A 23348-nucleotide genomic window follows, 5' to 3' on the forward strand; every position below is an offset into this window, starting at 1 on the left:
ATCATGAGGTCAAGATATCGAGACCATCCTGGCCAGCATGATGAAACCGCGTCTCTACTAAAAAATACAAAAATTAGCTGGGCGTGGTGACACGCGCCTGTAGTCCCACCTACTCGGGAGGCTGAGGCAGGAGAATTGCTTGAACCCGGGAGGCAGAGATTGCAGTGAGCCGAGATTGCACCACTGTACTCCAGCCTGGCGCCTGGCAACAGAGCAAGACTCTGTCTCAAAAAAAAGAAAAAAACAAAAAAAAAACTACAAGGTTTTTTTTTTTTGATTACTACAGTAATCAAAACAGCATGGTACTGGTACCAAAACAGAGATATAGACCAATGGAACAGAACAGAGGCGTCGGAGGCAACACAACATATCTACAACCATCCGATCTTTGACAAACCTGATAAAAACAAGCAATGGGGAAAGGATTCCCTGTACAATAAGTGCTGTTGGGAAAACTGGCTAGCCATATGCAGAAAGCAGAAACTTGACCCCTTCCTGACACCTTACACTAAAATTGACTCCAGATGGATTAAAGACTTAAACATAAGACCTAACGCCATAAAAACCCTAGAAAGAAACCTAGGCAAAACCATTCAGGACATAGGCGTAGGCAAGGACTTTATGACCAAAACACCAAAAGCATTGGCAACAAAAGCCAAATTAGACAAATGGGACCTAATCAAACTCCAGAGCTTCTGCATGGCGAAAGAAACAGTCAATAGAGTGAATTGGCAGTCAACAGAATGGGAAAAAATCTTTGGAGCCTACCCGTCTGACAAAGGGCTGATATCCAGAATTTACAACGAACTAAAACAGATTTACAAGAAAAAAACAAACAAGCCCATTCAAAAATGGGCGAAGGATTTGAACAGATACTTTACAAAAGAAGACATACATGAGGCCAACAAGCATATGAAAAAATGCTCATCATCACTGGTCATTAGAGAAATGCAAATCAAAACTACATTGAGATACCATCTCATGCCAGTTAGAATGGTGATCATTAAAAAATCTGGAGAGGATGTGGAGAAATAGGAACACTTTTACACTGTTGGTGGGAGTGTAAATTAGTTCAACCATTGTGGAAGACAGTATGGCGATTCCTCAAGGACCTAGAAATAGAACTTCCATTTGACCCAGCAATCCCATTACTGGGCATATATCCAAAGGATTATAAATCGTTCTACTATAAGGACATATGCACATGAATGTTCATAGCAGCACAGTTTACAATAGCAAAGACCTGGAACCAACCCAAATGCCCATTGATGATAGACTGGACAGGAAAAATGTGGCACATATACACCATGGAATATTATGCAGCTATCAAAAACGATGAGTTTGCATCCTTTGTAGGGACATGGATGAACCTGGAAACCATCATTCTCAGCAAACTGACACAAGAACACAAAATTAAACATCGCATGTTCTCACTTATAGACGGGTATTGAACAATGGGAACACATGGACACAGGGAGGGGAGCACTATACACTGGGGTCTGTTGGCGGGGAGGGGGGACAGTGGGGGGTGGGGAGTTGGGGAGAGATAGCATGGGGAGAAATGCCAGATATAGGTGAAGGGGAGGAAGGCAGCAAATCACACTGCCATGTATGCACCTATGCAACAACCTTGCATGTTTTTCACATGTACCCCAAAACCTAAAATGCAATAAAAAAAAAAAGGTGGATATGTGATCAGTGACTTATATAAGCCATTCCCTTATCTCCAGAGAATATTTAGGAGAAACAGTAGTAGTCAGGAAGTGACTACATATATTGGGGAGTGAATATACTAAAGGAAAGCAAAAGTCATCCGTTATGGCGGAATTTGGGAGGAGAGGAAGGTGAAACTTTTTTTGTTTTGTCCTTTACATCTTGGCCCACTTAGTCAAGAACACTTTTGGACCCCGAAAACTCTGTTGAAACTTTTAAACAAGAGAGGATTCAAGGAGTTAAGCACAAAATGTCTCTGGGGAAGCCTTCTTTGAGTATGAATGGGTCTAGGTGAGGGTGTGTGAATCTACTCTAACAAACAGAAAACAATATCAGGTGATTTCTAAAAATTAGCAACTATTTTCAGGCATCACTGAATAACCCCATAGATGATTTGCACTGCTGCTAACAACACCTGGTAAGCAGTGGCATTATCTACGTATGTTAATATATTTAACACATTTATATATGGCCCACTATATTTGTATATTTTACTGTACTAGTTGTTAAGTATCTTGAGGATCACCCCTTACCTATATAGGTCCTTCAAGATACATTTTAAAGGCTACTTCTCTATGAATTCTTCCCTGATCTTCTCCAGCAGGTGAGGAGGGATGCAGTAATGTATAGCTGCTATGACCTTGGGCTTTGAAGTCAGAAAGATCTGACTTTGACTTTCTGCCAAGCTATTTAGTCATTGTCTATCCTTTGGGGATGTTACTTAAACTCTCAAGACCTCATCTTTTAAAATGTGTGCTTAAAGAAAGTGGGGCATTAAATTTTAAAAATCTGAAATTGGTATCAGGAAATGTGCATTTTAAACTTGACCAAATTACTCATCAGGAATGTGACCTTAAGTAAAGCACTTTCTGTGCTTCGTTTGACTCATTTATAAAATAGAATCAATAATTCCTCCTAGTCTCACTATTCGAGGTAGGTATGAGAAACAAATGACATATAAGTAGCTGAAAATGAAAATAATTCTAAAATTTTAATCCCTAAAAGAAAAATAATTAGTAGTGATAATAAATGTTCTCTATGAAACTGTAAAACAGCTGAGTGAATCAAGCCACCTTTAAAAATAGAACAGCCTTAATCTGGTTTGGGTAAAATCTCAGGAGCACTTAATTCCTTTAAGATGTTTGGTGAATGTCCTTAACCCACTCAAGTCCATCTGCCTTACTTCTTGCATATCCCTTAAATGTGTCATTCCTTCTTTATCCTCATTCAGTTCAAGCCTCTGGTACCTCTAGAATGTATTTTTGCAAATAGCAGGGGTTTTTTTCCCCAAACTTTTTTTTTTTTTTTCTTTTAGGTATTTTCCACTTTGCTGTTAGGTTACCTTCTTATAGTGCAGAGGGCTTGCCTTTTATTCCTATTGGTTTTTGTTTTGTTTTTAAATCTCCCCAGTGCCTGTACTCCCAAAGTTCTCAGCATGGCTTAGAAGGCCCTTCCAAATCTCACTCTTGGTTATGTTATTGAGCAGCACCTCCTTCCCTAATTTGCCTTTGCTTCAATCAAACTACATAGCTCACTTCAATTTTATCACATCATGTTCTTTCTTGCTTTTGTGATACTATTGATGCTGCTTCTCAATGGAAAGTTCCTCTCCCTCTCTTTAGCTGGAAAATTCTACTTGGCCCTTAAGAGCCAATAATAATTTACCACCTCTATTTCCAAAGGACACATCAGTCAATTTTGCATTTATTTGTCTACAACCAACTCTCCCATGAAATTATGAACTTCCAAAGGAGTCTCATGCATATTTGCTATCTTTGTTATTTTCACTTCTAGCATCTAGCTAATGAGCTGACCTTGAGATGCAGAGATTATCTGGAATTATCCAGATTGGTCCATTTAATTGCATGATTCCTTAAAAGTGGAAAGTGGAAGAAGAGGCAAAAGTGTGTGTCAGGGAGATGCTATGTGAAAAGGACTTAACCTGCCACTTGAGGCTTTGAAGCTAGAGAAAGGGTCCATGAACTGAGGATTGTGAGCAGTCTCTAAAACCTGGAAAAGACAAGTGGATTCTCCCCTAGAGTCGCCAAAAAGGAACACAGCCTTGCTGATGCCTTGATTTTAGCATGGTACAACTTGTGTCAGCCTTCTCACCTACTGGCTTGTAGATAGTAAATTTGTGTTGTTTAGGACACTAAGTTTTTGATGACAGCAACGGAATGACGACAGCAACAGAAACCTAATATAAACCCAACTTTGTAATGGTTTTCTTATATTTCAGTTCACCTATGCCCAAAACAGTTTTAAAGACCCTCATCCCACTACTCAAATGTTCTAGGGTAAACTGAATGAGATCATTTTGGTTATGACCAGCATCTAATTTGCCTACACAGAATATTAGCACATAAGAGCCTTAATTTCCTTTCTGAAAACTTTGTTACAACAAATTTGGAGAAATTGAATTTATTAATAAGATGCAAACTAATAAATCAAAGGAAGTGGAGCATCAGAAGGAGATAACATTCTAATTTTTTATTGCAAGTTTATACCTCTACTCTCAATCTAATTCTTATAAGAAGCAAAAATTTCCTTTTTCCACAAATGAGCTGATAGATAGTTAGCTGAATTATGGAAAAGTCATTATAGTATGCTTGAATAGTCTCCACTTTGTTTTTACATATATAGTTGGTATATTTTTTTGTCAATTTGTGAACAAGAATTCCTATTAAGCAGAAATTCATCTGGACTATATCATCTGCAGGATCAGCTTTAAGACAAATGAAAGAATGTGAAAACAGGGAAATTCTTTAAGAATGAAATTACGCCTTTCTCCATGCACCCATATCATTGTGGTTACAGAACCCGGGGAATTTATTCCCATGTTTTTCTCTCCTCTGGGTGTTCACTGCTTTAGTTCTTCCTATCAGAACCTCCTGAGGTCAGAAAGTGTTGCCCTTTTCAGAGAATTTTTTCAGCTGGTAAAGCCTTTTGAGCTAACCAGAAATCAAAATGGGATGCTGTATTATGTCAGAACTGTATGTTTAGTCTGCTTTCCTAGAAATAATCAAGAAAAGTTATATGTGAGAAGACACAGATGGTCCTTTCTCAGCACTATTTTCATATTTTTGAAGTATAATATAAAAAATGTAGTTGGGATCTAGAACAATATTTTATCTATACAGATATTTATATCGATTCCATTTATAAAAGTTCACAAAACATGTGTGTGTGTGTATGTAATGTAATACAAAACAATAAATGTTATTGTCATGTTGGCCCTTAACCTAGCATGCTTTTCTTTGAAAATTCACAGAAATTGATATTCTACTTTTGACTTATTGAGCATATTTATAGCATGGGGAATATTTTATTTGCCAGATTCCCAATCATTTTAGGAAAATCTTTGAAGCGATACCTAAAACCATTTTGCACCAAAATTAATCATTTTTACCTGTATTTTATTTTTATAATTATATAAAAAATAGGACTCATGTTAAAGCTGCTTCAAGACACATATTCTGCTATGAGTTTAGTAATTAAGAAGCTTATGTGTAGAACTTAGAGAATCTCAAGAAGTTGTTTCTAATACTATTAGCTTTTGTCCAGCCAAATAGTACAACATGTTTCCCCTTGCCAACTGTATAATCTACTATTTAAAAAGCTACACGGTGAAATATAATTAGTTAGTAGTTCAAAATTTAAATTCAAGATAACTAGTAAAGGATCCCTCATAGACTGCACAGTCTTAGACATGCAACTAAGTGAACCTATTAATATTCAGTGAATACCAGGCTCATTTCATGCTCATTTCTATTTCAGGAATGATTCAAAAAAGGACTGTGTTTCATTGATTATGAGACTAATACTAACGTGACAAAAGTTATTTCATCATTCTCTTTTTAAGAAAATGACAACAAAACTATAATAACACAAACAAAACTTCAAGACCACTATTTGGCTCTCTCTGACTCCCTTCCCTGAAGAGCATTTACAATTGACTTTTGAGGAAAAACAAACACATTCATAAAAAAAAAATTGGCTTCTTGCAAGTCCTTTTCTCCTTTGTCTTCCAACTCTTTTGCTCAAGCTATAAAAAGAAAGTAAACAAATATCTTCAATTTACCTTCTTTTTAAAACTTCTATTCTTGTTTTAGCATTTTAGTATTTCACTCTGCTCTTATTTATTCCTATAGTTTGTGACATACTATGCTCATACCTTATGATTAATTCTAATACTATACAAAATTAAGCTCTTATAATCAGCACTTATTACTGGCATGGAGCATCTGTTGCTAACCTCAAATCAATTCCAGATTACATTGCATCCCTGTTGTCTTTCCAGAAGGGCAAAATATCCTCTGCTCTCTCAGGGTCAAACATGCAACTCCTGCCTGCTTGTATGGCCAGCTGGGTTCAAGAAGGAAGGAACCTCATTGTTGACAGTTACCAGATGAATGTGCCCCTTCTGTACAGCTGAGATATGGAATAGACATTGGTGAGCATTGGATACAGTTTACAAGCCTGAAATACTGGGAATTCACATTTGTGATACTTAAGCAGATTTTAGTCTCACTGGCTTATTCCCAAGAATTGGGTAACATGTTATAGTTTTTGATGATTTGTTGGTTATTTGTTATTCTTTGAAATTCCCAAGGAATGAGCAAAATATCCAGTGGGAATATTGATGTGAGCAATAGATTTAGCAGTCCCTTTCATGGGCCATCAGCCGTGGCACATCACATCATAAACCCCAAAGGCAGGCTAGTCTTGGGTCAAAATTCACCCTAGTTAGAAGAAGGCCTTGCAATAAGGACAGACCAAGTTCAAAATTATTCTTGGTTTAAAATCTAAGGTTTAGGAATCTCAATAAGGTGAAGGAAAAAACAGGTAGAGTTTACTAGAAATAAAAATTTGCTGCCACAGGGAATTGTAGAGATTATCAAGCAAAGGTATAAAGATTCAGCTTCAAGGAATGATAACCAAACATTTTCCTCAATATTTTGCAACAGGTGTCACCTGAGTTAAATGAAGATGAACTTTGACTTTTATTTGAATTTAAATAGTTATAAAAACCCTGGAGCAGAATATGTCGTCCTTAGAGTGTATCTTGAGCTTTTTCATTGTCCAAATCCTGGATTATTATAAATTCATCCTAAATTACTTTCTGTTGACACACAAAATGGTGACATGTTTTTCTCCTAGGCATTAAAACCTGTTGTAGTTTTTTAAAAAGCTTATTCTTTGTATTTGTTTGACCATCTCAAAAATAGTCATGGAAAATAGCTGACCTAACCAAACAGAATTTTAGGACCCAAAGAAACCAGTAGTAAAAAATGAGTGTCTTAGGTCTATTCAAAAAATAAAAAGGAAATAACAAGTTCCTTGTTGTTGGAGCCCCAGCTCCTTTTGTTACAGGCTTGTATTTGGCTTCCTTTTCTGCTTAGTCATTGCTTTAACTCCCACTCTGAGATTAATTGCATGACCTTTGGAGATGAATGATCTTTTACTTAATCTTAGTCAATGCAATCTGGACAACCTCAGGTTTGGTGAGGCTCCTCTTGGGTGGTTTTCATTTGTTTTAAGAACATTAAAGTATCTCATAAATCTACATTTATTATATTGGTGAGTAATTTACTGTAATTAAATATGAAATTCTGAAGACAATGTTAAGGTAACACTGGGGTCAAAAACCCCTTTTTATGGTGATTCCATGGCTACAGAAATACTCTGGAATTTACTTTTGTCTTTATGTCTGGATCTGTTTAATATTACAGAGCATCCAAAGGCATATCATTTTCAGATGGTCACTATCTAAATGTTTTAAAATAATAGTGATTTTTAAAATGATAAATACACAATTCTTGTAAAAAAACAATTTAAGATGAATCTTAGAATTTGGCTAACAATACCCTTATTCAATATAATGTGTCTACATTTACTGGTATTAGAAAATTTGGTGAACCAGTCTTAAGGTAACACAACTGCATGTTTTTCAAACATACTCTGTAGTTGAAACTAGTGAAACTAGCAAAGCTCTTACTTACTGGTTTTCAACATTACTCTTACTGGTTTTCAATATTCAGGAAGATGCATAATTTCTTCCCCCAAACACAAACTAAATAATATGCTTTGGGACTTTATATCCAATAAAGGAATTCTGTTTTCTAAGTTAGACAAATAACCAAAATAAAACAGATGAGCAAACTTATGACAGACCAAAAGGCAAATATAGGAAAAAATATAAATAAATAAATTAGTTTTAACTTGGGAAAATGTATACATTAGGAGACAAATGAATTATTGAATGTAAAGAGAATGAGCATTGAAAGCTTTTGATAAGCTGGGGAAAATCCCCTTTTTGCATTGAAGTAAGGTTGAAAATCTATTCACTAAGAAGTCTTAAAATCAAATAAATTTGCTTACATCTATGCTTAAAGTCAGAGATATAAATAAAAGAAGTCTAAGAGTTCCTTACTCATATGATTCCATGGTTAGTTTTAGTTTAAAGCTGCCCAAGGGTAGAAAGCTTCTCCATCAACCTAAACACTGTTTCTGTCAGACATCCCTTTGAACTGCCCTAAGAAAACTTTCCTGGGTTCTTCAGATGAAAATCTCTTATATCACTGAGAAGAAACAAACAGACCACAAAATACTTTCTAAAAAAATCTGTTGGTGACTATTTTCAGTTCTATGACTCCATACAATTACTTTAAATTATTTTATTATTGATGTGATAAATAATTGTGTAGCACACACATACTGAAATCTTTGAGGAAAACAGTGTAAGACTAGTCTCATTCTAGTGGCTTTAGAGAATATGGTGGCAGGGAGGTCAATTTGAAAAGTTACAGTCCTCATCATCCCATAGGACAATGGTAACAAAACAGAAGTTAGCATGCAAGCAGTTTCTTAGTATATCTATTACCCTGATTTTTAAAACATGTTTCTTTTGCTCTCTTCATAATTCTTAGTCTTCTGATATGAACATATGCACCATTTCAAAATTATGCTAAATGAAGTATTTGTAAAAATATTCAGGCAATGCTAAAATGCAAACACAAATTTGTTCCTTTTTCTGTTAGGCCAATCTTGAATTTGCAAATCTCTAGTTATGTTGCAAGTGCCTTAGAAGGCTTAATAGACTGCTAGTAGGTTTTACTACATCTTAATTCTGAAAATCTGTATATGATTTAAAGGAAACATATACATGTGTTCCTGACTAATTTGTCATCAAGCTTATTTTGCGAGCTCAATTTCATGCCTAAAAAGTATTTGAAAGACTCTTTAAATTTTTAAGCCTTTGCCAAGAGCAAGGTATCACAAATATATATGCTATTAGAAAGGGAATGATGTTTGACAACCCAACTAAACTGTAAATAGATATCAAATAATACTGCTAAAGGAAATCAGTGCTCCCATATTTTATAAAGAAATAGCTTAACACCCTCTGTGTGCCTATATGAATGAGTGTGCCGTGCAATTTTCATGTTAGAATGAAACTCTTATTCTGTTAACAGCCAGTTCCCTTTTGCTTCTGAAGTTAAACTGCAATATTCTAGGAGAAATTCTGCACCATTGCCTAGTTTAAATCTCACGTGCCTTCAGCAGATGTCTACAGCAATTGAGAGCAGCATGTATTTTTCCATATAGTTGTGTGTTCCCAAAGAACAAACCAAAAGTCATGCTGCATCTGCTTTACTCGCACATGCACACTGTGTTCCCTCTTGGAACTCTACCCACTTACAGCTTGCTTCAGGCTGAGAAGCCTCCTGGGGTGGGAAGTTTGCTTCATGTCTGGCATGTCCAATGATTCACACAGCATTTAGGAGACCATATATGCTTCACAAATTGAGTAGAAAATCCAAAACTTTGAAATACATTTTTTAGTATATTTTACTTTGTGTTTTCAATGTTATTTTATAGTAATTGGATTAGTTATTAATTTTCACAATCTTTTAAAAAGCCAAATGATATTCCTTATTGGGGTTTATATTTGAACATAACCCTGTGAAAATTGCATAAACCGCTTAACAGCCTGAAGGTCACTGACTCTATTGACTGACAGCATCTTTGTTTAGATAACACGATAGCACTAACATAACCATTTACTGCATTTGAGTACAATGTTGGCAATATGTGAAAACTATTTGGCTTTAAAACATCAGTATGATTTGAGGCAAAAGGGGGAATCACTGGCCAATTTGCTTATTACAGTTAAGTTTGCTCTTTGAATAATAAAATGATTGCAAATGGAAAGACTAAGTAGATTTGGTGGTAAAAAGAGGTTTTCAATTTTTTCGTCAATGACAATGTCTGTAATAAAATAATGGTTGATGTTAAGCCTCATGTGTGGTAAGTATAATTAGAAAAGAGCAGATGATTAGAAATAAGTGATCATTTTGAACATGGGGCAAAAGTGTTGAAAAGACAGAATGGAAAGATCAGATTGACAAAAGATTTAGGTTCTAGTACTAACTTACTTATTAACTGGCATTCTTAAGGTAGTTACACACTCTTTACAGCCTCAAATGCTTGAACTATCACTGGACTCAGAATTAGGTCTGGGTGTGAGTCCTAGTCTTTGAGTGTGAAATCCACTACTCACACTCAAAGCCTCAATTTCCTCATCTTTAAAATCCAGTTGATAACAATAATGAATATATGCCTGGAATAAAGAATTAAATGAGATAATTATGTAAAATTGCCAACATTTAAACAAATAATATTATTAAATCATAGTCCAATTGGAAAGAATCTATGTTAATATGGTTACGGTAATGAATATGGCTGAATAAGGACATACAACCCCAACAAACAAAGTTTTCTGTCTTTTGGCTTTTTGTAAGGTGATTTTGAGTGCAAGTGTAATTCCCCTGGAAAACCATTTTACTTCCCTTGCAATAACTGGAGGTCTCATTTCCATTTTAATCATCATATAGGTTCCCAGAATTATATAACCAGGCAACTGAACTACTGTGCCCTAATTCTTAGTGTCCAGAGATGAATAAATCCCTGCCAGCTGTTATATTATTTAGTGGGACTCTATGGAACATTAGGATTTAAAGCAACTCAGCATTTGATATTATTTTTTTTATTTCTGATTATAAAAACTGTATATATTAAACAATGTGGTTTTAGATTAGGAGATTAACATTAGGTATGTGTATGTGTGAGTGTATCTATGTATATATATCTCTATCTGTATATCTATAATGATTCATTAGCCTATTGTCCAGATTAATATAGGCTTGTGAAATAGGCAGTTTAGTGTAAAAGTATAGAGTTTCATGGCAATACAATGTTTAATATGATGAATTAAAAATACTTCTGTTTCCTCTGGAACTTTAGGTGCTTGTAGTCAGAAGACACTAGATCACAGGTTGGTAGTTTTATTCTTTTCATTATTCCAACACATATATTCAAGTCCTTTGGGCCTTAAAGTAACTTAAAAAAATTTAATATTACACACACATTTTTAGTTAAGCAATATACATGTGTCATCTGCCATTAATTAATATTAATTATAAATGATCAGTGGTTAATGGGATCCAAGTCCAGCAGCTGAGATTTTTCTAAATTTGACCTCTTTGGAGTTTATATAAAAACTGTTCAGACTAGTTCTCCCAAGCTCCTAGCCAATTTGAGGCTAGTTTGTAACCTAATGTTTTAGATTATGTATTAAGCAATCAAAAAGAGGAAGGATAAATGACAGAAATCCTGAAAAAAACATAATGCCAAGGGATTAGATGGGACAAATAAGAGGAAGAGATGTTGTTTAAAGTGATATAGTATCATGTGTTAAACATTACTACAAGTTAAAGGTTATGTGTACAGTATATGTGTTAGGAATGTTACAGTTTCATCTTCGTTTTCCATAGTTTTACTGTAGTCATAAGGACAAAGATGGAAGGGATGTTTCTGTAAGTTAGTATAAATGAATGCAAACTTGAGGAGAAAACCTAGAAAGAAAGAAATACAAAGGTCAGCATGTTAGTATATCTTGAGAGATCCACTTCTCACAGCTACTTATTTCTTGCCACCCTACAACATCCTACAACTACAGCATAATGGACTCCAAGACATCTGACATAGCCTTTGCACAATGCCTTGGGGAGCACACTGATATATTTTTCCTTCTGGGAGTCAAGCAACTTTCCTAAGAAAAAAATATTCTGCTTTTCTGTAACAAAAGGTCCACAGGAATGTCAAATACAGATTTTACCATGATTATAACTAAAAAATATAAAAGAGCTTTTAGAAAACATCTTGTTCAACAGTTTTAATATACTGTACTTTAGTACAGAGCTGCTGGTTGGCTATATCTTACTTCAATAGAAGCACTTAGTTTATTTTTATTTTACTTTAGATTGAGGTAGAAAACACGTAACTATCTTAACCATTTTTTTTTTTGAGACAGAGTTTTGCTCTTGTTGCCCAGGCTGGGGTGTAATGGCTAGATCTAGGCTCACTGCAACCTCTACCTCTCGGGTTCAAGCCATTCTTCTGCCTCAGCCTCGCATGTAGCTAGGATTACAGGCATGTGCCGCCACACCTCGCTAATTTTGTGTTTTTAGTAGAAATAGGGTTTCTCCATGTTGGTCAGGCTGGTCTCAAACTCCCGACCTCAGGTGATCTGCCTGCCTTGGCCTCCCAAAGTTCTGGGATTACAGGTGTGAGCCTCATGCCTGGCCTATCTTAACTATTTTTAAGTGTACAGTTCAGTGGCATTAAATACATTCACACTGTTGTATAACTATCACCATCATACATCTTCAGAACTCTTTTCATCTTACAAAATATGAAAAGTCTGTATCCATTAAACAATCACTCACCATTTAATCTTCCCTACCTTCTGGCAACTAACATTCCATTTTTTATTCTATTAACTTGCTACTTTAGGTACTTCATATAAGTAAAATAATATAGTATTTGTCATTTTGTAACTGGCTTAAATTGCTTAGTATAATGTCTTTATGCAGTGGCATGAGTTAGAATTTTCTTCCTTCTTAAAGACAATATCTCATTGTATGTATATATCACATTTTATTTAATCTATTCATCCATCAGTGAACACTTTAGCTGCTGTCATCCCAACTTTTAGCTATTGTAAATAATGCTGCTATAAACATGGGTGTAAAACTATCTCTTTGAGATTCTATTTTCAATTCTTTTGAGTGTATACTCAGAAATGAAATTGCTGGATTATATGGTATGCCAAAGGAATATTAATTATTCTATTATAAAGATACATGCATTCATATGTTCACTGAAGCATTATTCACAATAGTAAAGACATGGAATCAAACCAAATGCCCATCAGTGATAGACTGGATAAAGAAAATGTGGCACATATGCACCAAGGAATACTATGCAGCCATAAAAAGGAATCAGATCATGTTCTTTACAGGGATATGAATGGTGCTGGAAGTCATTATCCTCAGCAAACTAACACAGGAGCAGAAAACCAAACACTGCATGCTCTCACTTACAGATGGGAGCTGAATGATGAGAATGCATGGACACATGGGAGAAACAACACACAGTGAGACTTGCTTGAGCTAGAGGGAGGGAGAGCATCAGGAAGAATAGCTAATGGATGGTAGGCTTAATACCAAAGCGATAGGATGATCTGTGCAGCAACCACCATGGGACACATTTACCTATGTAACAAACCTGCACATCCTACACATGTACCCCTGAACTTAAAATAAAAGTTCAGGGAAAAAAATAAATTAATTCAAGTATATCAGCAATATTAAAAAAGATAAGAAAAACTCATTATAGTCAAATAAATAGAAGAATAAGAAAAATATTTGCTATGCACATGACAAAAAGTTAATTTCTAATACCCAAAGGAAAAATTAGAAAATTGGACAAAACATATAAATAGGCATCCTGTGGAAATTCAAATAGCCTCTAAACCTGAGATTAGCCTTACTAATAGGAAAATGTCAATAAAACAATAGAATGCCATTTGTCAATCTATCAGATTGGCAAGAGTTTAAAGGACTAATAACATCCAGTTAGCGTCAGGATATGAGGAAACGGGTATTTTTGATATATTCCATGTGTGAACTGCAACATCTTTTTGAATAATAATTTGGCAGAATATATTAATATTTAAAATGTTCACATCCTTTGATTTATCCATCCAATGTTTGGGACTACATTTAATATTAGATCTCACAATTATTGAGTGCTTACTCTGTGCCAAGCACAAGTCTGAGAGTTTTATACATACCCATAACTCCTCACTACAACTTTTTAATGTAGTTACCGTTATCATCCCCATTGTACAGATGAGGAAATTGGGATATATAAAGGCTAAAGAATTTGTTTAAAGTCATAGAGCTAGTTAAAAACACAACTGAAATTTGAAACCACATGGTTCCAAAGCCTGTGCAACATGGTATTTAGAACACAGGCTTTGGAACCATGTGGTTTCAAATTTCAGTTGTGCTTTTAACTAGCTCTATGACTTTAAACACCATGTTGCATCACCTCCTTTCCTCTGATAGAAAGTGAATGTATCAGTTCATTAACATGATAGAGATTTTTGTTATAGTAAGAAGAGCAAAAACAAAGGGAAACAATTTTACTGTCCATCAATAGCAAAATGGTTGTATACATTATGTGATACTCATAGAATGTAGCAATTTGCAGCTATTCAAAAGATGAATTAGAAAGACGTCCTTGATATGCAGATTTTAAAATGACACAAATAAACACACACACTATTGAGCTACCAAGGTGCACAATTTACTCTTTTACTGTTGACACAGAAAGAAAAGTCAAGTGCTTTTTATAAAGAAAATAATATGCACATTCTCTATGGAATTTTTTTATATGTATATTTCTATAAGTGGAAGAATAATATGGAAGAATATACAACCTACTTTCACATGGTTTTTCTCAGGGGAAGGACTGGACTGAGGGAGAGTGAGATTATTAATTTTTTATTTATGTATATTTTAGGCTTTTGTGTTTTTACAAGAACATGCACATCATTATTGATATTAAAAATACAGCTTTTGTGTAAACCCAACAAAGAAATGAGTAAAACAAATAACAAACCTGTAGCTTAACTGAGATGGTTCTGGTTTTTAAACTATTTCAGTACTTTTTTAGTTCACTAGGCTGACATTGAAAATATTAAAGATTAGTTTTTGAAGATTATGAACATGAGAAGAAACAGTTATTCTATGAGCAGATAATTTTTAATTCAAAATTGAAGAAACCTGTTGGGATGGGAGGAAAGGGTGACAAGGTAGGAGGAAGGGCATAAGGGGCATATAACATGGTAGAAAGCCAACGGGCTGATGGGGAGAAATTAAATTTAAGAACTCCCTTGCCTGATACATTTCAAGACCTTGACAAACTAGACAAATGTGAAGCCACTACAGGTTTGCCAATGAAATACTTTAGTAACTGTATCTTAGCTGTTAAAACAAACCAAATTTGAAATAAAACAAAATCCCTTCACGATTTTGCTGTTGGCTGGAAAACAGATAAGCAGCATAGCAGATGTTTACAATGTGTACTTATTATTCTGAGGAATATTTTACTATCATATGTACATGTTCTATCAAAAATATTTAGCCATCTAATTAGTATCCTACTAATTACATTATGAAAACCTAGGTTCTTATTTCTGTTAATTAGGATAATACTTTTTGTTCATGAGTGATAATTAATTAAACATTAACTGATGATCCTGAGTATGCACGTATTTTCTATATCTTGTATTTTTGGAATTAGCAACTACTCATATTTTCTGCATGTGAATTTAGTATGTTGATATTTCTTTACCTAAAATGTGTTATTACTCAAAAAAGTAAATAGTAAGTGGCATTGTGCTTTCAGATATTACATTTCGTGTCATGCAAAAATAAAAGGAATATCTCATTTAAAGATGTACATGTTTTGCACTGAGATATAAAACGTAATTAAACTTTATTCAGAAACTCTTCCCTACATCTGATTCTTTGCTAAAATAGGAAAAACAGGCTCTTCCAGCCGAAACAGCAAATAAACAAAACAACCATTTGCAAGTCATATTTCTCAATTATGGCAGCTGGGGCTCACAGAGGCTAGAGTTATGACCTGGTGGTGTATACACAATATAAACATCAGAGTTCAGTAATTAGGTTTGAGTTAATTTTAAAGTTTCAGTGGCCTTGTGCATAATCAAGCAAAAGGTCATTGCCCACACTGGTACATTTCACACAGAATGCTCAGCAGCTAGAGATGGACATGGACATGTCTTTAGTTAAGCCTGCACAATTCAATTCCAGAAACCATTCATATGCTTAGATTATTTTTTTCTGTTCATTTAGAGCCAGTTTACTTCCATAAAAATGTTTCTAGCAAATGCAGAGAAACTAGAAAAAAAATAGTTAAAATATTCTTAACATTATCCTCAATGTGTGTTTAGTCTGAAGTAGACAGAAAAAACTTTGGTTATTCTTCCTCACTTAAAATTATTTTCAAAAACAGTATCGAAAAGGGATTATCTTGTAGAGGAAGATAGGTTTTTAGATTTGGTAAATTTGCTTCCTGTTTGGTGGGGAGAGAAGGGGATCATTTATATCTGTTGTTTTGTCAGTATCCTTATTTCTACATAGAGCCAACAATCAAAATGGCTCACTTGACCCTGGCTTCAACTGCAGGCATTTTACTTAGGCAGACAGACCAATCTCAGGACCCTAATGCCACAGTGATTCAAAGCAGGGTCCACTGGAATCCTTTCATAAGACTGGATGCAAAGTTACTGAAAGAGAGGGAGAGCGCTATCCTTTTTTATTTGGAGCAATGTGGATATATAGACTTGGAGCTGGCCAGAGCCAGTTTTCCTCCTAAATGGAGAAAGACTCTGCAGCAGAGGAGAATAAGGCCAATAAACAATGAGGAATGAAGGCAGTGTGAGCTGAAATGGTGAGAAAGGGAGAGAGTGGAAGGAGATGAACCCAGTGATATCGTTTGAGAATTTTCAGCAGTCTGTACTTAAGCCAATGATTTTCTTTTTGCCTAAGATAATTTGAGATGTTTCATTTTCAACTAAAATGTCCTGCACAATACAGAGGGCGTAACGGTGAGCTTGGTGAAAAATGACTATCATTGAGAGATACTTGCTAATATATTGTTTTGCTATTTAAGTAATAATTAAGTATGTCATGTAAATACGTTTTCAGAGAAACTGAAAAACAGAAAAATTTTAGAAAAGTATCTAATTTGGGACCTGAGAAGTGGGATGTTTTAAATGGAAGGTAAGAGGAACTGAGCAGGAAATTAAATACAAAGAGTAGGGCATGTGGAAGAGAGAACAAAGTGGATTAAGAGGTTTTGAAGAATATTCCATTTTGATCCACTTTGTCATGCTTATAATAGCTTAGTCACATCTCTTGAGAGGCCCAAGGACAAGGCATCTACTCCTTTCTGAAGACCATGACATCTACAAAGTTAGTCTGTAAAGCTTCTATGAAGAAGTTGCTGGAGGAGATAAAAAGAGAGCAAGATAATGATCTATGGAAACAATCATTCTTTCATGCCTTCAAATGTGGGGTTTCTCCTATACCAAAGAGGTTTCAGCAACACCAGCAGTTTTAAGAGTGACTGTATTAGAGAGATTAGCATGAAAGGAGGGAGTGTCTTTTTGCTGGAGAAATGTTTACTTTGCAATTAGCAAAGGACAAGAAGCCTCTTTTGGAAACTATATTTGGGGGTCCAGAATTTAAACTTATGCTGATGCTCTTCGAGTCTCTCTCTAGGGAACCCTCCTAATTGGCAGGGATCTCAGTTGGCTGGAACAGGCTGTAAAGGAAGCCAAGGCCTTGGGGTCATTTCTCCAAAGGGCCGGTTAACTCAGCACTGTTCCACAACCACAGGCTGTACCTTTAACCCTAGTTAGCCATCTTACAAACACATATTAGCACATCAACATGGTGGTCACAGAAAAAATACATGTATTCACATTGAGACCAAAATGAAATGTAAGCAGAGAAATTTTGTTTTTGCCAGAATAAACACGTCTTTGTAATGTGTCAGCAAACTCTAATGAAGACAGCAGCTACTTGTGGTGCAAATCATGAAGGTGAAAACTTTTTTTTTTTTTTTTTTTGAGACGGAGTTTCGCTCTTGTTACCCAGGCTGGAGTGCAATGGCGCGATCTCGGCTCACCGCAACCTCCGCCTCCTGGGTTCAGGCAATTCTCCTGCCTCAGCCTCCTGAGTAGCTGGGATTACAGGCACGCGCCACCATGCCCAACTAATTTTTTTGTATTAGTAGAGACGGGGTTTCACAATGTTGACCAGGATGGTCTCGATCTCTTGACCTCGTGATCCACCCGCCTCGGCCTTCCAAAGTGCTGGGATTACAGGCGTGAGCCACCGGAAGGTGAAAACTTTTAACAAAGGTATATGCTTACAAAAGGACTGATCCTCTATGGTCATTACCTTGTGGACTGATATAAACCATTTAGAATATAAGATCTGTGATGAAAAGAATTTGGCCTTTTTTGTGTACTGCTTTATTCTTAGCACCCCTAAGAATGCCCAGCACACGGTGGAAGTTTAATAAATATTTGTTGAGTGTATGAAGGGTATCTTGGCCTCATATTTTGTTTATTCTTCCTGTTCTGCCCTTTACAAATTAGAAAGTACAATAGAAATAATATCCAACACAACATCTCCTGTATCAGTAGTTGACTGTGTTTTTACAAAGGAAGGGACAGTATTTCAGACTCTAAGAGATTGTTAAATGAATGAGCAATCACACTAATCTAACTACAAACAAGAGAAAGACCTCTAGGGTAGATTGCAAAAATCGTTATAATTCTCCTCTCACCCTGTATATGCATGCCACCTTGCAAACTAAGTTTACACCTTCTCCAGCCAAGAGATAAGATCTGTTTTTTCAACTCTAGTCACAGGACTAGGCTTGTAACTAGTATAGACTGACAGAACATGGTGAAAGTAAAAACTATGCTAGAATCTGAGCCTAGCCTCCAGAGGAATGTCTTCACCGTTTCCACTTTGGAAGGCTGCCGAACCTCCTGCCATCTTGATGATAAGAGAAACATGGCAGTTTTCTCATTCTCCAGCCATCCTACAATGTGATGGAGCTTAGCCAAGATCAAAATTGCCCAGTAGGTCTCAGCCTCAATTGCCCAGCCACAAACTGTTAAGTAAATGGTTGCTGTTTTAAGCCTCTATGTTTTGAGGTTATTTGTTATTCAGTAAAAGCTAGCAGAAACAATCCTCATGCCCCACATCTAAACAATGGCAAGACCATTGTTTGCTTAGGAGCTGAAGAATGCTACCACTCTATTCAATAACCTGACCACTGTGTGTTATGTCACACTACCAATGGGTCACAAAGCACTAGATATTTATACATATCATTAAATGAAATCTCGGAGAATATAGGCATTTTCAAGGATCATTTATTATAAAGTTTATTTTAGAATAAGGATGCTGAGGTACACATCAATTAGCAGAGAAGCCTACAAATAATTTTTATACTACCATAGGAATGAAGGGATTACATGGATAATAGTAACAAGTATTTTCCGCTGTGAATACTGTCTACCATGATTTTTGGCCACTGTTAATAAAATTCCCCAAATCTTAGAGAGCCTACAAAAATGATATGGAGCAAACTTGGTCTGAATTATAAAGAGGTAGAAACTGCTGGTTGAGTTCTAAAAAATGATATCGTACCAAGGATTGCAAGGCATGAAATAAAGGCTTCTTATTTTCTGCAGAGCTTATTCTTTAATGTTGAGAAGTTTAAGAACACACAATTAGGATGTAAGATAAGTTCGAGACAAGAAACTTAATAACTATCATTTTTTTTTTTCTACATCTATCCAGGTGTTGGCTGTGATTCTTCTGCTTCATTGTGACACATGGGAGTCAACTGTACATATAAAACTGTACATATAAAGGCTCTCAGTTCAGTCTTCAACCTACAAACCTAGGCAACAGAGAATCCTCACAAAGATCCTGCTATTATAATGTCAGTGCCAGAGGAAACAATAAGAGATGGGGCATGTCACTGAGGCTATACAGTGTTTTCATCTATATGGATAATAAATTCTGATACTTGTATATTGAATTTATAAGGTGATTTGATGTTTCAGTGATTAAATTGGAGATGGTGGGAAAGAAAAAAAGAGGGGTAAGGGTTGAGTAATATAGCTAAGGAGAAAAATACACAATCAAATAAAAAAAGAGAATAGATCATGTGTGACCATGATTAAAGAGAATCTGAAGATCAAATATGTTTTTATGAGAGACTTTAAAGATTAGTAGTGAGGTAGGAGGTAGGACTTGACTCACAAGGTGAGACTTGACTCTGCAGGGGGGTTCAGACACCAGACCAAATTGACAACTAATTAAAACAGGCATGGGGTGGAAGCACCTTTCTAAAAGACACACCCACCAATGTGCCATGTCAGTTTTCCGTTGCCATGGCAACACCCAGAAGTTATCACTGCTTTCAATAGCAACAACCCGATGACCTAGAAGTTTCCACCCTTTTCCTAGAAAGTTCTGCATAATCTGCCCCTTAATTTGCATCTGATTAAAAGTGGGTATAAATGTGACTGCAGAACTGCCTCCGAGATGGTACTCGGGGCACACTGCCTATGGGGTAGCCCTGCTCCACAAGGAGCAGTACCTCTGCTGCTGCTGGACACTGCCGCTTCAACAAAAGTTGCCGTTGAACACCACTGGCTTGCCCTCGAATTCTGTTCTGAGCTAAGCCAAGAAGCCTCCCAGGCTAAGCCCCACTTTTCAGGCTCCTTTGCCCTCACCAGTAGTGCCTATATTCTTTCAAGGACAATTGTACAGTTCACTATTATTAAAAGCTTAATATTTAAAACAGGTTGTGAGTGTATACAAACTGTAAACTGTCAATCCTCAACAACCATACTCTAGGTCTGGTTCCAATACTTAACCAATTTAGAGAGATGAAATTTTAAAGTATCAGGTTGAACCATATGAAACTGCTAGCATTTGACCATTTATGACCTACACAAAAGGCAGTTGCATACAGTTCAACTGAATAGATAACAGAGTATCATGAAACAAGAAATGATTATAGTCATATAATTAATTTTAGTGGAGGGAAAGCTAAATAGTAATTCAGCAACTGGAAGGCCTGTCCACTGAAGACATTAAATTGAAAATGTGGCTTAGCCTTTAAGAGAGAATACATTCGGCTAGGGGCAGTGGCTCATGTCTGTAATCCCAGCACTTTGGGAGGCCAAGGCTGGTGGATTGCCTGAGCTCAAGAGTTTGAGACCATCCTGGCCAATACACTGAAACCCCGTGTCTATGAAAATACAACACATTAGCTGGGTGTGGTGGCGTGCACCTGTAATCCCAGCTACTCAGGAGGCTGAGACAGGAAAATTGTTTGAACTAGGGAGGTGGAGGTTGCAGTGAGCCAAGATCGTGCCACTGCACTCCAGCCTGGGGGACAGAGCAAGATTCTGTCTCAAAAAAAAAAAAAAAAAAAAAGAATACATTCACTTACATTAAGAAATATCTCTCTATAAACAAAGGTTGTTGTTTACTACAATAGACTATCTTTCTTGGAGGTTTTAAACACAGCAGACTATTTTAAATTGAAAGAGATTAACTTTTAGTAAAATTGATTGTTGCTTTATATTGGGGAGCAAAATATACCAACAGTTTTCACTGGTAGCAATGTATCCTCCCCAGAGTCTGAACAAGCAACCTATTTGGGTAGGGAGTGGCTAGGCCCCAAGAAGGAAAACAAAGAGAGATTGCTGAGTTTACACCAAGGTTTCTCATCCTTGGTCCTATTAGCAAATAATAATGTGTCTTGGGGAGCAAAGTTGCCAATATTTGAGAACTACATTCTCTAGTGCCATTATTATCTCAGCTGTGTACTTTGTTAATGTTTTCTCTGTACTATGTCAAGAGGCTAGTGCACTAACAGGTCTAGGGAAAGAGTAGAAAGCTCCCACTTCCCAGTGCTTAACCAGGATGACTGTCTTCAGGTCAGTTTGTCTTCATGAGGTGAAAGTGGGGAGAAGACACGACACAAATACCCAAAGCCAGTTGGCATCCATAATTTTGAGCTAATAAATCCATCTATTTGGATTTTGATGAATTGTACTGGGAATCTTGGCTAAATATCATGTTTTAAATCTGAGTTAATATTTGATATAATAAATTCTTTCTATAGAACTCAATGATACAGCAGTGGAGTAGTTATAAAGATTTTAAGGCATAAACTAAAGAATAGAGGAGCACATAGCAGACTCACTGCCATTTGGCTTAGATTTTTAAAAACTGACCTTATTGTAATTTAAATATAGTACTCACAATAAACATAATGTGTATTTATATTATTGGTATTAGAGGGCATGATTCATGACAATTTATAAGTTAACATGTAAGACTTTTCCTTTATGTAATGCCTGGTAGACTTTTACTATACTTAATTTTGAGAAAGTACATAAGGCAACCTACAGTATATTCAAATAGTACAATAATACAGGTGTTCCCACATTTGTTTATTCTCTGGAGTGTCCCTGAACATTTTACTTCTAATTTTTTAATTTTTTTCTATTTTAAAGTGTTCGTTTTCTATTTCTCTGCAATAAATGCTAGCTTTTCTTTATACTAGGAAGGTAGACCTGCACCTCATTTCTTCCAGCAACAGCTCTTCTCTCTCCTGTCTATCCCAAGATCATACACTATCTGTAATTAATAAGAATCTTTTTCATAAAATTAACAAAGAACAAAATGTCTTTATTCTTGGTGAGTTGCCTTAAAAACCATCTGTAGGAAATTCTCTTTAGTTAATTAGAGGAAGGTACAAATGAATGAAAAATGTGTTTGTTGATTTTGCTTCCACCACCACATAAACAGAAGTACCCTTTTGTATCAAATGCAGGTGCACACACATCTTCCTGAGCTGTTTTAGTTTTCCTTATCTGAGATGGTTACACATTGTACGTCAAAAAAGTCAAGAAATAAAAACTGGCAACTGCTGGAAGTGCATTTTCTTCTTGTTTACTTAAATATGATGTTTCAATACACATGTGATAATAGTCTATATATTAGGCTGTATAATCTCTTAAAATCTATTTCTTTGACATTTCAAATATATAATTTAGTTAAATTCAAGCCAGAAAGAATTGTGTTGGTAATAACCTCTTATTAAAGTTAGTAATTGATGGAGAAGATAAGGCTGATTAAAAGGTATCATGTAAAGGGAAATAATCTGAAATAGTGTAAACAAATATATCTGATAACAATTTAAATGTAAGAATACAATAATTAAATTTATATCCTTGGGTTAACTTACTCAAAGCACGAGAAAATGGAAGCAAAGGAAAATGTGTGTGTGTGTAAGATTTTGCAACACATGCATATTAAAAAGCATCTCCCAACTAGAGGAATTCACTCTGTTCCTACAAACTATTTTCTTTTATTCAACTTCTTCTTTGTGTACATTTTGCAAAGTCATTTCTGGATCTTATCATTCTTCCCTGGAGATCTTTCCTTTGGCAATTTCAACAGAGCAGAAAAAAAAATCCTCAACACATGCTCCCTACCTTTTCCAAATATGAGTTATCTACCTCTGTCTACCGTTAACCTCTTAGGCGGGGATCATAGACCTAACTTTAAATTAAAACT

General features: G+C 35.7%; 1 protein-coding gene across 2 annotated transcripts in view; it reads right to left on the bottom strand.

Moving 5' to 3' along the window:
* The window catches only part of RSPO3 (R-spondin 3), an 80801-nt gene that overhangs the window by 17524 nt on the left and 39929 nt on the right, over positions 1–23348 (bottom strand). The gene's annotated exons all lie outside the window — the stretch shown is intronic.

The sequence above is a fragment of the Aotus nancymaae genome, unplaced genomic scaffold (genome assembly GCF_030222135.1).
Source record: "Aotus nancymaae isolate 86718 unplaced genomic scaffold, 86718_ANA_hifiasm-v0.15.2.pri h1tg000040l, whole genome shotgun sequence".
In the NCBI taxonomy this organism is placed as follows: Eukaryota; Metazoa; Chordata; class Mammalia; order Primates; family Aotidae; genus Aotus; species Aotus nancymaae.